Source organism: Carassius carassius, chromosome 44 (assembly GCF_963082965.1).
Source record: "Carassius carassius chromosome 44, fCarCar2.1, whole genome shotgun sequence".
Lineage (NCBI taxonomy): Eukaryota > Metazoa > Chordata > Actinopteri > Cypriniformes > Cyprinidae > Carassius > Carassius carassius.
The window spans coordinates 26,796,367-26,809,015 of NC_081798.1; the positions used below are offsets into that span (position 1 = coordinate 26,796,367).

Sequence of the window (12,649 nt, forward strand, 5' to 3'; positions counted from 1 at the left end):
ATGTTAGAAATATACTAACAACATGCTAGCAAGATGCTAATCATGCTAGAAACATGCTAGCAAATATGCTAGTCGCATGTTAGTCATGCTAGAAAAATGCTAGCAACATGCTAATCATGCTAGAGACATGCTAGCAAAATGCTAGCAACATGCTAGTCTAATGCTAATCATGCTAGAAATATACTAGCAACATGCTAACAAGATGCTAATCATGCTAGAAACATGCTACCAACATGCTAGTCGCATATTAGTAATGCTAGAAACATGCTAGCAATATGATAATCATGCTAGAAACATGCTAGTCACATGCTTATAATGCTAGAAACATGTTATCAACATGCTAATCATGCTAGTAACATGCTAGTTGCATGCTAATCATGTTAGAAACATGCTAGCAACATGCTAATCATGCAAGAAACATGTTGGCAAAATGCTAATCATGCTAGAAACATGCTAGTGACATGGTAACAACATGTAAATCATGCTAGAAACATTCTAGTCACATGATAATCATGCTAGAAAAATGCTAATTAAGCTAGCAACATACTAATCGCATGCTAATCATGTTAGAAACATGCTAGCAACATGCTAATCATATTAGCAAAATTCTAGCAGCATGCAAATCATGCTAGAAACATATTAGTGACATGCTAACAACATGTTAATCATGCTATAAACATGCTAGCAACATGTTAGTTGCATGTTAGTCATGCTAGAAACATGCTAGCAACATGCTAGTCATGCTAGAAACATGCTAGCAACATGCTAATCATGTTAGAAACATGCTAGTCACATGCTAATCATGCTAGAAACATGCTAGCAACATTGCTAGTCACATGTTAATCATGCTAGAAACATGCTAGCAACATGCTATTCGCATGCTAATCATGCTAGAAACATCCTAGCGACATGCTTGCAACATTCCAATCATGCTAGAAACACATTAGCAACATGCTAATCATGTTATCAACATGCTAGCGACATGCTAGCAACATGCTAATTATGTTAGAAACATGCTTCTAACTTCTATCTATCTTTTTATCTATCTCTTTCTAAGTAATCTATCTTCCTTTCTAACTAATCTATCATTCTTTTTTCAAACTAATCCATCTAGCATTCTTTCAAACTAATCTATAATTCTTTCTTTTGAAATAATCTCTATCATTCTTTCTTTTTAACTCATCTATCATTCTTTCTAACTAATATATCTGTTTCTTTCTAACTAATCTATTATTCTTTCTTTCAAACTAATCTATCATTCTTTCTTTCAAACTAATCTATCTATCCTTCTTTTGAACTAATCTATCTATCATTCTTTCTAAATAATTATCTATCACTCTTTCTCACTAATATATATTTCTTTCTTTCAACTAATCTATCAATCTAACTTTAAACTACTTTAAACTTCGAACTACTTTAAACTTCTTCCTTAAACTTCTTAAAACTTTATGGTCTAGCTTTCTCAAGCCAACTTAAAGTTTGTCTCAACAAACTTTTTTTTCTAGTTACATTTACATTTTATATTTACAATTTCTCAGTCGCTTTGGTTCTCGAATCATCCTTGAGATTTGCAAAACAGTAAGTGCATTTCTCAAAACAACTCGTACAAATAGCAAAACACCATGGATTGCCTGCAAAAGCCAGTCTCTTGCTCAAAATCCTTAGTTCATCTCTCAAAAATAAATATCTGTGTCAATGAACATGTCAGTGCCATCACAATGACAAGTCCTTGTGTCATAGTTTATTAAGAAATATGGGCACAAAGATGAAAATAAGTCAATTTTCAGAATTTGTAACTCTTGTGTTGTCCTCTGTCTATACAGTATAAGTGTAACAAGGAGTCGGAGGTGTTCGGATCCATATGCAGCATTTATTAAACAGAATGGTCATACAGGCAGAGATCAGGAATGGCGTCAGGTGTGTCAGGGATAACCAGAATCGTAACCAGAAACAAGCAGAGATCGGGACAGGCAGCGGAGAATCAGAGTCGGAATAAACAGTCCAAAGGTCAAAACACAGGAATAACAAACACAGGGAAAATGCTCGGAAATGTCAGACTGGCTAAACAAGACTTCGCAGTGAGTGAGAGTGAGTGTGCTGCTTTTATGTGTGTGTGTAAATGAGGTGCAGGTGTGGCAAGGAAATTGGCTGATGAATGAGGTGCAGGTGAGGCAGGGTGATTGTGATGCAGTGACTCATGGGTAATGTAGTTCGGGTGTGGTGCAACAGTTTGAGAGGTGCTAGTGTCCAAGTGACAACTGGTGGTGAATGGGTGGAATGGTCCTGACTGGAGTGCCCTCTACTGAAGCTCATGGGCACTCTATCTAATGATCGTGACAATAAGTTTTCCAACTGAAGATTCATGAGCTGAACCTTTGAGCTATTCCAGAGAACCTGTTTATCATCTACATTCTCTTCATTAGTCAAGGTTCACTTGCACAATTCATGCCAAAATGACAAAAAGTCTAATACAGTTTTTCTCAGTCGCTTTGGTGCATTTCTCAAATCAGAAATGAAATTCTCAAAACTACTTGTACAACCTCCACATCATCTAGTCATTTATACACATCATAAAACCAGTTCTCTTACGAGAGTTCTCTCGTCATGCGTCTTAGCTAAGACGCTACGGGAAAAGTCTCTTTTCACGAAATACTGAAGCAAAAAATTATCCTTAATTTAGAATTTTTGTAAAAGCGCATTTGCAGCAGTACACAGCCATAGGCGAGACGGCTTGCTCGCTCATTGGCTGCTCTGCAGAAAGTGCACAGCCTATCGAACGCAGGCTGATGCAATATCAGACCAATAAGGACACTTCGCGCCCATCACGCCACTTCCCGCCGAAACGGGTGTAGCCCAACCCTATAAAAGGAGCTCGAAAAGGCTGACTCACCTGATTTTTCATCTCTTCAGCGAAGCTCACGCATCGCTCAATCACGAAGGAAGCAAGCACCGTCTGATAGGCATCTCAGCGGGACGAGCCATTTCTGAAGCTGCTGGCCTTCGCCGCCTTCCACTGCCATTCCTGCTGCGCTCTCCGGCGCACATATCCTTTCAATTCTGTTATATCCTACTGTTCTTTATGCGTGTGTGTGTGTGTTCGCCCTGCGACACACACTCGTAAAAGAGCTTGCGTCTTTTTTAAGATGCCTTCCTGCGGCTCGTCAGAGCCCCACTCAGCGAGGGAGACCGGTACGTCATCTGTGTCTCCTGCCTGGGTGAAGATCATGCAGCGCTCGCGCTCGCTGACGGCGGATGCCTTCACTGCGAGCTGTTGCCATGGTGACTCTGAGGACTCGCTTGGCCATTTTCTCTGAGCCTGCATTCTCCGCTGCGCTGAGGCGCCGCACTCTGCTAGCTTCGGGCAGTGAGGGCTGGGCGAGCTCCGAGGATCTCGCGCCTTCTGCTCAGAAGCCCAGCAAACGTGCTGACATCGAGAAGGAGCCGAGGCGAGTGCTCACGCTGGCCGCGACGAGTCTCATCCTCGAGTGGTTTGCACCAGCGCCCCCCCTCTCGTTCCCGGCTGGATGGTAGTTTCCTTTCGGGAGCCCCGAAGCCATCCTAGGAGAGCGCCGGTGTACGAGTCGCCGTGGCCGAACTCTCACCTAAGCGCGCCGCTGTTTCAGTTCCAGGGATTGTGACTGTTTCAGCGTCTTTTGCAATGCGCAAGCCTGTACGGTTACCCGCTTGCCTGCACACAAAAACCGTTATCACGGCTACCCAGTTATTTCCCGAAAGAGGTGTAATTTCTGGTGTCCCGGCCTGGTGCTATAAATGTAGTGACAATGCCCACTGCTCAGTGCCCATCTCCACATATAAGCACAGCCCTTCACACAGGGCTCGCGCCCATAAAAGCGACTCAAGTCGATCGCGCGCACTGCATAGTAAACGTGCCCACTCCTCAATGCCCACAATAACTATGTCACATGCGTCATGTGGTTTCTGTAAAAACGAAACCCGTGCATGTTCGTCCGGCCACGGCCGATGATGCTATAAATGTAGTGAAGATGCCCACTGCCCAGTGCCCATCTCCACATATAAGCACAGCCCTCCCTCAATTGGTTCAGCGCCGGGACGGGGTCGAGGAGGAGCGATCTGCCCACTGTGATCAGCGCGCTCCCCGCCTCAAATGCCGCAGGCGTAACGCCCATGTTACAGCACACCGAAGCGCCGCCGTTGCCCAGGCAACAGAGCGCGCTTCGCATCCAGCCCTTAGCCATTCATGCAGATGCATGGTCAGCGCTTACAGGGGTTTTGGATTGGGTGCTAGGCATTATAAAGAGAGGCTACTCGCTACAGTTTTTTGACCGTCGAAACCACGGTCAAAACAGAAGTAGCACACCTACTTCGGGCCGAAATATCAAAACTGTTGAGCAAAGGGGCTGTAGAGCCTGTGTCTCAAGCTCAAAGCGAGGGGGGGCTGTACAGCAGATACTTTCTGGTGCCCAAAAGAGACAGGGTCTCAGGCCCATACTGGATCTAAGACAGCGGAACAAGGCATTAGTGAAACGCAGTTTCAGAATGCTTACGACCAGGAAGCTCCTCGCGCATATTCGCAGAGGAGACTGGTTCATGTCAATAGATCTGAAGGACGCGTATTTTCAAATACAGATAGCGTCAAATCACAGGCGATATTTGAGATTCGCATTCGAGGGCCAGGCATACCAGTTTACAGTCCTGCCGTTCGGCTTGTCCGTAGCTCCTCGTACGTTTACAACTATTTGGACGACTGGCTGATTCTGGCTCAATCACGAGCGGAGCTCGTGGAGCACAGGACCGTTTTACTCGATCACCTCGAGAGACTCTGTCTCAGTGTCAACTGGGCGAAGAGTTTGCTGAACCTCAGTCAGACGATACTGTTTTTGGGTTTAGCTCTGGACTCACGTTCCATGACGGCGCGGCTGTCACCACAGCGCGCGTTGAGCATGCAACGCACGGCGAGTTCTCTCCGCTGCGGCGCGACTGTTTCGCTCAGAGATTGTCAGAGGATGCTGGGTCTCATGGCGTCGGCATCTCCGGCTCTGCAGCTGGGCCTGCTCCGCATGCGCCCCCTGCAGTTCTGGCTGAAAGCGCGGATACCACGTGGAGCGTGGGTATCTGGTCGACTGCGTCTCAAGGTCAGTCAGGGCTGCGTTACAGCCCTGAAACCCTGGACAGCAAACGACTGGTACCAATCAGGTGTAAGCCTGGGGTATTACTCGAAAGTGAAGATGGTGTTGACGGACGCCTCCACTTCGGGATGGGGAGCGCTGCTCGAGGGCAGACCGTCCTTTGGCCTGTGGTCAGAACGGGAAAAGCTCCAACATATCAACTGTCTGGAAATGCTGGCAGTGGAGAACGCGCTGACGCGCTTTTGTCCCCGAATCAAGGGCCGCCACGTCTTAGTCCGTTCGGACAATATGTCTGTGGTGTCCTACATAAATCGCCAGGGCGGTCTCGGGTCCCGAAACCTGTACAGGCTGACGGAATGCCTCCTGGTTTGGGCTCAGTGCAACTTGCGCTCGCTGAGGGCAGTGCATGTGCCTGGGCTGCAGAATCTGGGTCCAGACAGGCTGTCCAGAAACAACATTCCGACGGGCGAATGGTCTCTACACCCGCAAACAGTCCGGCTGTTGTGGGAGAGATTTGGCAGGGCGGAGGTGAACCTCTTCGCGTCCCACGAAAACGCTCACTGCCCCGCGTTCTTTTCCAAGAACGAAAACGCGCTGTCACGGAGATGGCCGTGCTGCCCGCTGTATGCTTTCCCTCCCGTCTCCCTCCTTCCGCAGGTGATAGAATGGGTGAGAGAAACGAGATGTTCAATACTGCTTGTAGCACCTTTTTGGAAGAACCAACCATGGTTCCCAGATTTGATGCGGTTAGCAGGCATCGCCCCGTGGCCAGTGCCGTTGAGGAGGGACCTCCTCTCACAGGCCAGGGGCTCGATTTGGCACCCTCAACCGGAGTTGTGGTCCCTCCATGTGTGGGTGCTCAACGGTTACCCGCTGATCTCTCAGTGGGAGTGCTAAATACCATCACTCAGGCTAGAGCTCCGTCGACGCGACGGCTGTATGCCTCGAAGTGGTCGGTGTTCTCCAGCTGGTGTATAGCTCTGGGATGTTCACCCCTTGATTGTGGGGTGATGGAGGTTCTCTCCTTCCTGCAAGAGCTGTTGGATAAGGGCAGAGCCCCATCCACGCTCAAAGTTTATGTGGCGGCCATCGCAGCGTTTTCTGAAACAGCGCTCGGTCAGTCAATAGGAAGGAACGATTTGGTAATCCGCTTCCTTAGAGGAGCTAGGAGGCTGAATCCTCCCAGACCTCCGTCAGTCCCCATATGGGACCTCGCGACGGTTTTGGAGGCCATGAAGGGTCCCCCTTTTGAGCCTATCCAATCGATTAGCCTCCAGCATCTGTCATTTAAGACGGTATTCTTGTTGGCTCTCGCTTCAGTGAAGCGTGTGGGTGACCTGCACGCGCTCTCGGTGAGCCTGTCGTGCTTGGAGTTTGGGCCTAATGACTCAAGGGTCATACTCAAACCTAGGCACGGTTATGTGCCAAAGTCCCTCAACACGCCGTTTCGGGCTCAGGTTATTGCCCTGTCTGCCCTGTCAGTGTCAGGAGAGGATGGAGTCTCGAGCCTTCTTTGCCCTGTTAGGGTTTTAAGAGCTTATGTGTCTCGCTCTGCTGTCTTTCGACAGACTGAGCAGCTGTTTGTCTCGTTCAGTGGACGTTCCAAGGGAATGGCTGTTTCGAGACAAACTCTATCCAGATGGATAGTTGACGCATAGCGTTAGCTTACGCTTCCAAGGGCCTTCAGTGCCCACTGGGCGTCAGAGCACACTCCACGAGGGGCGTCGCCTCGTCGTGGTCTACTGGGATCTCCTTGCAGGATATATGTATGGCGGCAGGTTGGGCCTCGCCGTCTACATTTATCAGGTTCTATAACCTGGAGGTTCCCGCCTTGCAAGCAAGGCTGCTGTCGGTATAGCCGAATCAGGGCCCTGATGGGAATTCTGAGTTCGTGAGCGTTATGCTCTGCCGACTGTTATATGGGCAGTATTACGTAAGACCCGCATTGCCACATTGGTCAGGCCTTGCCTCGACTGTGTGATGATTGTATTGCCGCATCTACGGGTGCTGCTAGATAAGGGACGGAGGGCTCCCCCCCCCCTCTCCTGTCCTGGGCTCTCTGTGAGTCCCTCGGGTGACTGTGCACTGTAAATCCTGGGCGTTGCTTCAGGTTTATTGGTGTGTGATTCCTGCGCGCATGGCGTTTTACATGGGGTTCCCGTAGCGTCTTAGCTAAGACGCAGTACGAGGGAACTTTCGTAAGAGAACGTACTCGGTTACTAACGTAACCTCGGTTCTCTCTAGAAGAGGGAACGAGTACTGCGTTCTCTGCCGTGTGTACGATTCACTCTGGTTCGCTTCAGCGATGAAATAAATCAGGTGAGTCAGCCTTTTCGAGCTCCTTTTATATGGTTGGGCCACACCCGTTTCGGCGGGAAGTGGTGTGATGGGCGCGAAGCGTCCTTATTGGTCTGATATTGCATCAGCCTGTGCTCGATAGGCTGTGCACTTGCTGCAGAGCAGCCAATGAGCGAGCGAGCCGTCTCGCCTATGGCTGTGTACTGCTGCAAATGCGCTTTACAAAAATTCAAAACTAAGGATAATTTTTTGCTTCAGTATTTCGTGAAAAGAGTCTTAGCTAAGACGCAGTACTCGTTTCCTCTTCTGCTTTTGTACATTCATGCAATTGATTATGTACATTTATCTGCGGTTTGTCATATCACTCAAAATGTATTATTTAGTTTTCTGTGCAACAGTCTTACCGCTCAAAACATCTAGTCTTTAGTTCATCATATAAGTCATTAAATGTAAAATGGTTAATCTAGTTGTCATAAACTTTTTTTTGTCATAAACAGTCCAGGAAAAGGTCTGTGAGAGGGATTTTGAACTTCTTTGGGATGGCACCACAAGGCGTCGTTCACTTGCAGAGCGCAAACCTCTGGAGGGCACATAAGATTTAACTAGTGAGTTTAGGTATGTTGGTGCCGTGCCAGTGTTCGTCTTGTAGGCAAGCGTCAGTACCTTGAATTTGATGCAAGCAGCTACTGGTAGCCAGTGTAACCTGATGAGGAGCGGAGTAACGTGAGCTTTTTTTGGCTCATTGAAGACAACCCTCGCTGCTGCATTCTGGGGTGGCTTGCTCTGACAGGAAGGGTCTAATCTTCCTAATGTTGTATAAGGCAAATCTGCAGGACCGGGTCATTGTAGCAATATGGTCTGTGAAGCTTAACTGATGATCCATCACAACTACTAGGTTTCTGGCTGTCCTGGAAGGAATTATGGTTGACGAACCCATCTGTATAGAAAAGTTGTGATGAAACGATGGGTTAGCTGGAACCACCAGAAGTTTTACTATCTTAGTAAGGTTGAGCTGAAGGTGATGGTCATTCATCCAGCTTGAAATGTCACTCAGACAGGCTGAAATGGGAGTAATTACCGTTGGGTCATCTGATTGGAATGAGAAGTAGAGTTGAGTGTCATCAGTGTAGCAGTGATAAGAAAAGCCATGCTTCTGAATGACAGATCCTAATGACGTCATGTAGATGGAGGAGAGAAGAGAAGTGGTAGCCCACTAGCAAGGTGTTGTGACTTTGAAACATCACCCCTCCAAGACACACTGAAGGATCTGTCAGAGAGGTAGGACTTAACCCACAGGAGTGCGGTTCCAGAGATGCCCATCTTTCTGAGGGTGGACAGGAGAATCTGGTGATTAACGGTGTCAAAAGCAGCAGTCAGGTCCAGTAAGATGAGTACTGAGGATTTTGAAGCTGCTTTTGCTAGTCGCAGGGCTTCAGTAACCGAGAGCAGAGCAGTCTTTTGAAGCCAGATTGGTTGCTGTCCAGGAGGTTGTTCTGTACAAGTAACATAGAGAGCTGGTTGAATACAGCTCACTCAAGTGTCTTTGCAATGAATGGAAAAAGGGATACCGGTCTGTAGTTTCCTAGAAGTGCTGGATATAGAGATGGTTTCTTCAGCAGTGGGCTTACCCGAGCCTGCTTAAATGCTGAGGGAAATGTTTCAGAGTGAAAAGAGGAGTAGATAATGTGAGTAAGTGAAGGTATGTGAAGTGAAGATATACTATTTTTTGTTCCTACAACTTGGATAGCTGACAAGATTTTTGTCAGGGAGTGTAGTTATGTAGCTTATATATCTGTTTATAATACACATTTTAAAACGCTATTTAATACCTGCTGTTGCCATATCAAGACCCATTTTGAATATTTAAGTGTTTTTGTTAACTTTAGTTTTTTCTTAACTTTTGTTCTCTTTCTGCTCCCAATCACTGTGAGCAGTTATGAAGTATTGATCTTTTAAATACTTTCCAGCATTTCAAAAAAATATATGTATGCAAATTACACTGAAGTACAAAAATAATGTACCTTACGGTGTTCGGGAGTGCTCAAAAAGTGATTAAACACTGTATTTTGAAGCGACTTCTTCTTGTAAACTGAGAGATGTGGATTCGGACAGCGACTAAATTACCACACAACCTCAGTGTTTGTCAAAAAACAGTAGGTAATTTGACCAGGGATTTTTACGAGGATGGTGAGGGAAAACACAGACATCCTGGATTTGGATGGCAATTAAATCACTGATTACCCCCTGTAAATTGTGAAAGCCACTTGCGTCCAGAGCCGTGCAGAGACCTTTGGAGGGGCAGGTGCTCAAAGCATAAAAGGGGCACATGGAACAAGGCTTTAAATGGCACTGTTCAAAATATCAATACAGTAATATATTGTTATGCATTCCTTGCTGATTCGTGTATCGATATGGATGATTATTTATTGATACGGCAGCAAATGCTCTGAAGCAGTTTTGAAAAAGAAAAAATAGAAAATACAATTTTAAGTTTAAAAGTTAAAAAAATATTTTCTTTCCACCTAATAATAGCTCTGGGATCAGATACTGAAATGTCTTAAGTTGTCCCAAAATGATGGCTTTTTCTTCTCTGTTCTACTAATTAAGAACAGCTGTTATAGTAAAAACTATAGAAAACGCTTGTGCCTCTACATTTTCCTCTTTCTCACCAGCCTCTGTCTCCTGGCTTGCTGTTCCCTGCTCTCTTTCTGTCACTTGTGCCTCTACATTTCCCTCTTTTTCTTCCTCTGTCTCCATCTCCTCATCTGGGGCCCGTTTCACAAAGGAGGTTAAGTGAAAACTCTGAGTATGTTTACCCTGAAATGAGGGAAACTCTAGGTTTTCTGTTTCAGAATGGGAGGTTTGTCAAACCTGAGAAAGCAGGGTAAGTCAAGCCCGTTTCTGAAAGAGAGGTAACTTACACTCAGAGTCAGTTACCATGGTAACTTACACTATGAACCTTACCTGGTTGGGAGCAGGTTTTCTTCGATAAACCCGGAGTTTATTTCGGTCTCCTCCTCCTTTTTAAACACTTCATTAATGCACGCTGGAAAAATGCTCTTCTTAATAACTGTTTTTTTTTTCTTCTTTTTTTGCCCAAGTACAAATATAAAAAAAATTATAAAATAAAGATTGATTTTCTATATAAGAAAATGATATAAGAAATGTTGTCTTGTTTCCTGGGGGGGGGGGGTCTAAATTAAGTGCATTTTACTTAAGCAAAATTATATGCCAGTGTGGTAATAAAAATAATCTTAATGCAAATGGTAAACCTTATTCTGAGTGTCTATTACTAAGAGCAAATCTACTGTAGCTCCGCCCTCCATCGACACATAAGGTTAAATATGATTTTCACTGTACATTTTTTTCTGTAAATAGCATCTAGAGCTACTTGCACTTAGCCTACTGTAAATAAGATCTACCGCTAAGAAAGTATGTTAATTTCACTTAGTGTAAATAGTCATTGTCGTATTTTTCTTACTCTATTGGCAGATCATTTGTAAAATAAGAAAAATACACTTAAAATATTATTATTAATATGATTATCTTATATATATTTTCTGCCCATGAGATACCATAAAATGATTAGTTATTAATTCATTAATCTAATGTTCTGCCAGTTTTCACCTGTGATATTATAACACTAATAAGAATTATATTTGTATCAGTCTGAAGTATGCAGATGGATTTTTTGGCGGGAGCTGTTGCCATGAATCGTAATATCGGCGCTCCATTGATACTGGCTTTTTATAGTAGTCAGGCACTACTAACTTAACTCAGAGTCAGTCAATTTAGAGTTGATTAAACTTACTCATTTCAGCTGTTCTGTAACCGAAAACTCAGAGTTTCCCATCTCAGGGTAAGTCAACTCAGAGTTCAAGTTTAAACTCAGAGTTGGTTGAACCTCCTTAGTGAAACGGGCCCCAGCTCTATTACTTTCAACACTCTGTCCATTTAGAAACAAGGCATAATTTACTATTTCAGCATTAATCTATTATTTTAACCATCATATATATATATATATATGTCACATTTAAATATAATTATATTTTAATTCATTTCTTAATTGTTTTTATTTTTATAATGATAATTCAGAGAATGAGAAAATCTTGATTCATGTTTTAAAAAATAAATAAATACTGTAATATAATACTAGTTTAGTCAAATAACATAAAAAAGACCATACCCCTCGATGCCTGTGAAACCTTTCTCCCTCAAACAGCACGCTTGTGTTACTTCTACACTACAGGCTACACACAGCAATATAAACCACATATCTGCAAGCACATGGCATGGCATGGTTTTTCTTAAAATGCGCTTGCATGGTGACTCATCGATTCGTTTACATTTACATTTAATAAATTAGCAGACGCTTTTATCCAAAGCGACTTACAAATGAGAACAATAGAAGCAATCAGACCAACTAGTGAGCAACAACATTATACAGTACAAGTGCCATGACAAGTCTTAGTTAGTGTACCGCAGTACACATAGCTGTTTTTTTAAGAAAAGACAAGAAAAGAAAAGGTAAGTGCTCGTATTAGTATGTTGTAGATAAAAGTGTGTCTTTAGATGTTTTTTTGAAAATGAGTAAAGACTTAGCTGTATGAATTGAGATTGGTATGTCATTCCACCAGCTGGGCACAGTCCAGGAAAAGGTCCCTGAGAGTGATTTTGAACCTCTTTAGGATGGCACCACAAGGAGCCGTTCACTTGCAAGCTTCTGGAGGGTGCATGAGTTTGAACTAGCGAGTTTAGGTATATTGGTGCAGCATCAGTGGTGGTCTGGTAGGCAAGCAGCAGTACCTTTAATTTGATGTGAGCAGCTGGTTGGAATGAGAAGTAGAGTTGAGTATCATCAGTGTAGCAGTGATAAGAAAAGCCATGATTCTGAATGACAGATCCTAATGACATCATATAGACCGAGAAGAGAAGTGGTCCAAGCACTGAGCCTTGAGGAACCCCAGTAGCAAGAATTTGATTCATCGCTCTGTTGAGAATGTCTTGAGTCTTAACCAGGAACAAACTCTGAGTTGAAAGAACTTACTCTCGGACACGTTTTTGGAACCACATACCTCAGGTAAGCAAGGTTTGGGGTTAATCAACCGTAAGTTCAGGATATAGCTGACGATAATTTGACAGTGCTTTCTAGAATGCGCCCCTGGTCATAGTGATTCTCTTGTGTTTCTTGTGGATTACTTGTTAAAAGACCATTGTGGATTATATTCGTTGTCGTGCACTCA

At 44.4% G+C, this 12,649-nt stretch overlaps 1 protein-coding gene across 1 annotated transcript in view; it reads left to right on the plus strand.

Moving 5' to 3' along the window:
- Positions 1-12,649, plus strand: part of LOC132126443 (synapsin-2-like) — a 209,553-nt gene that overhangs the window by 175,345 nt on the left and 21,559 nt on the right. The gene's annotated exons all lie outside the window — the stretch shown is intronic.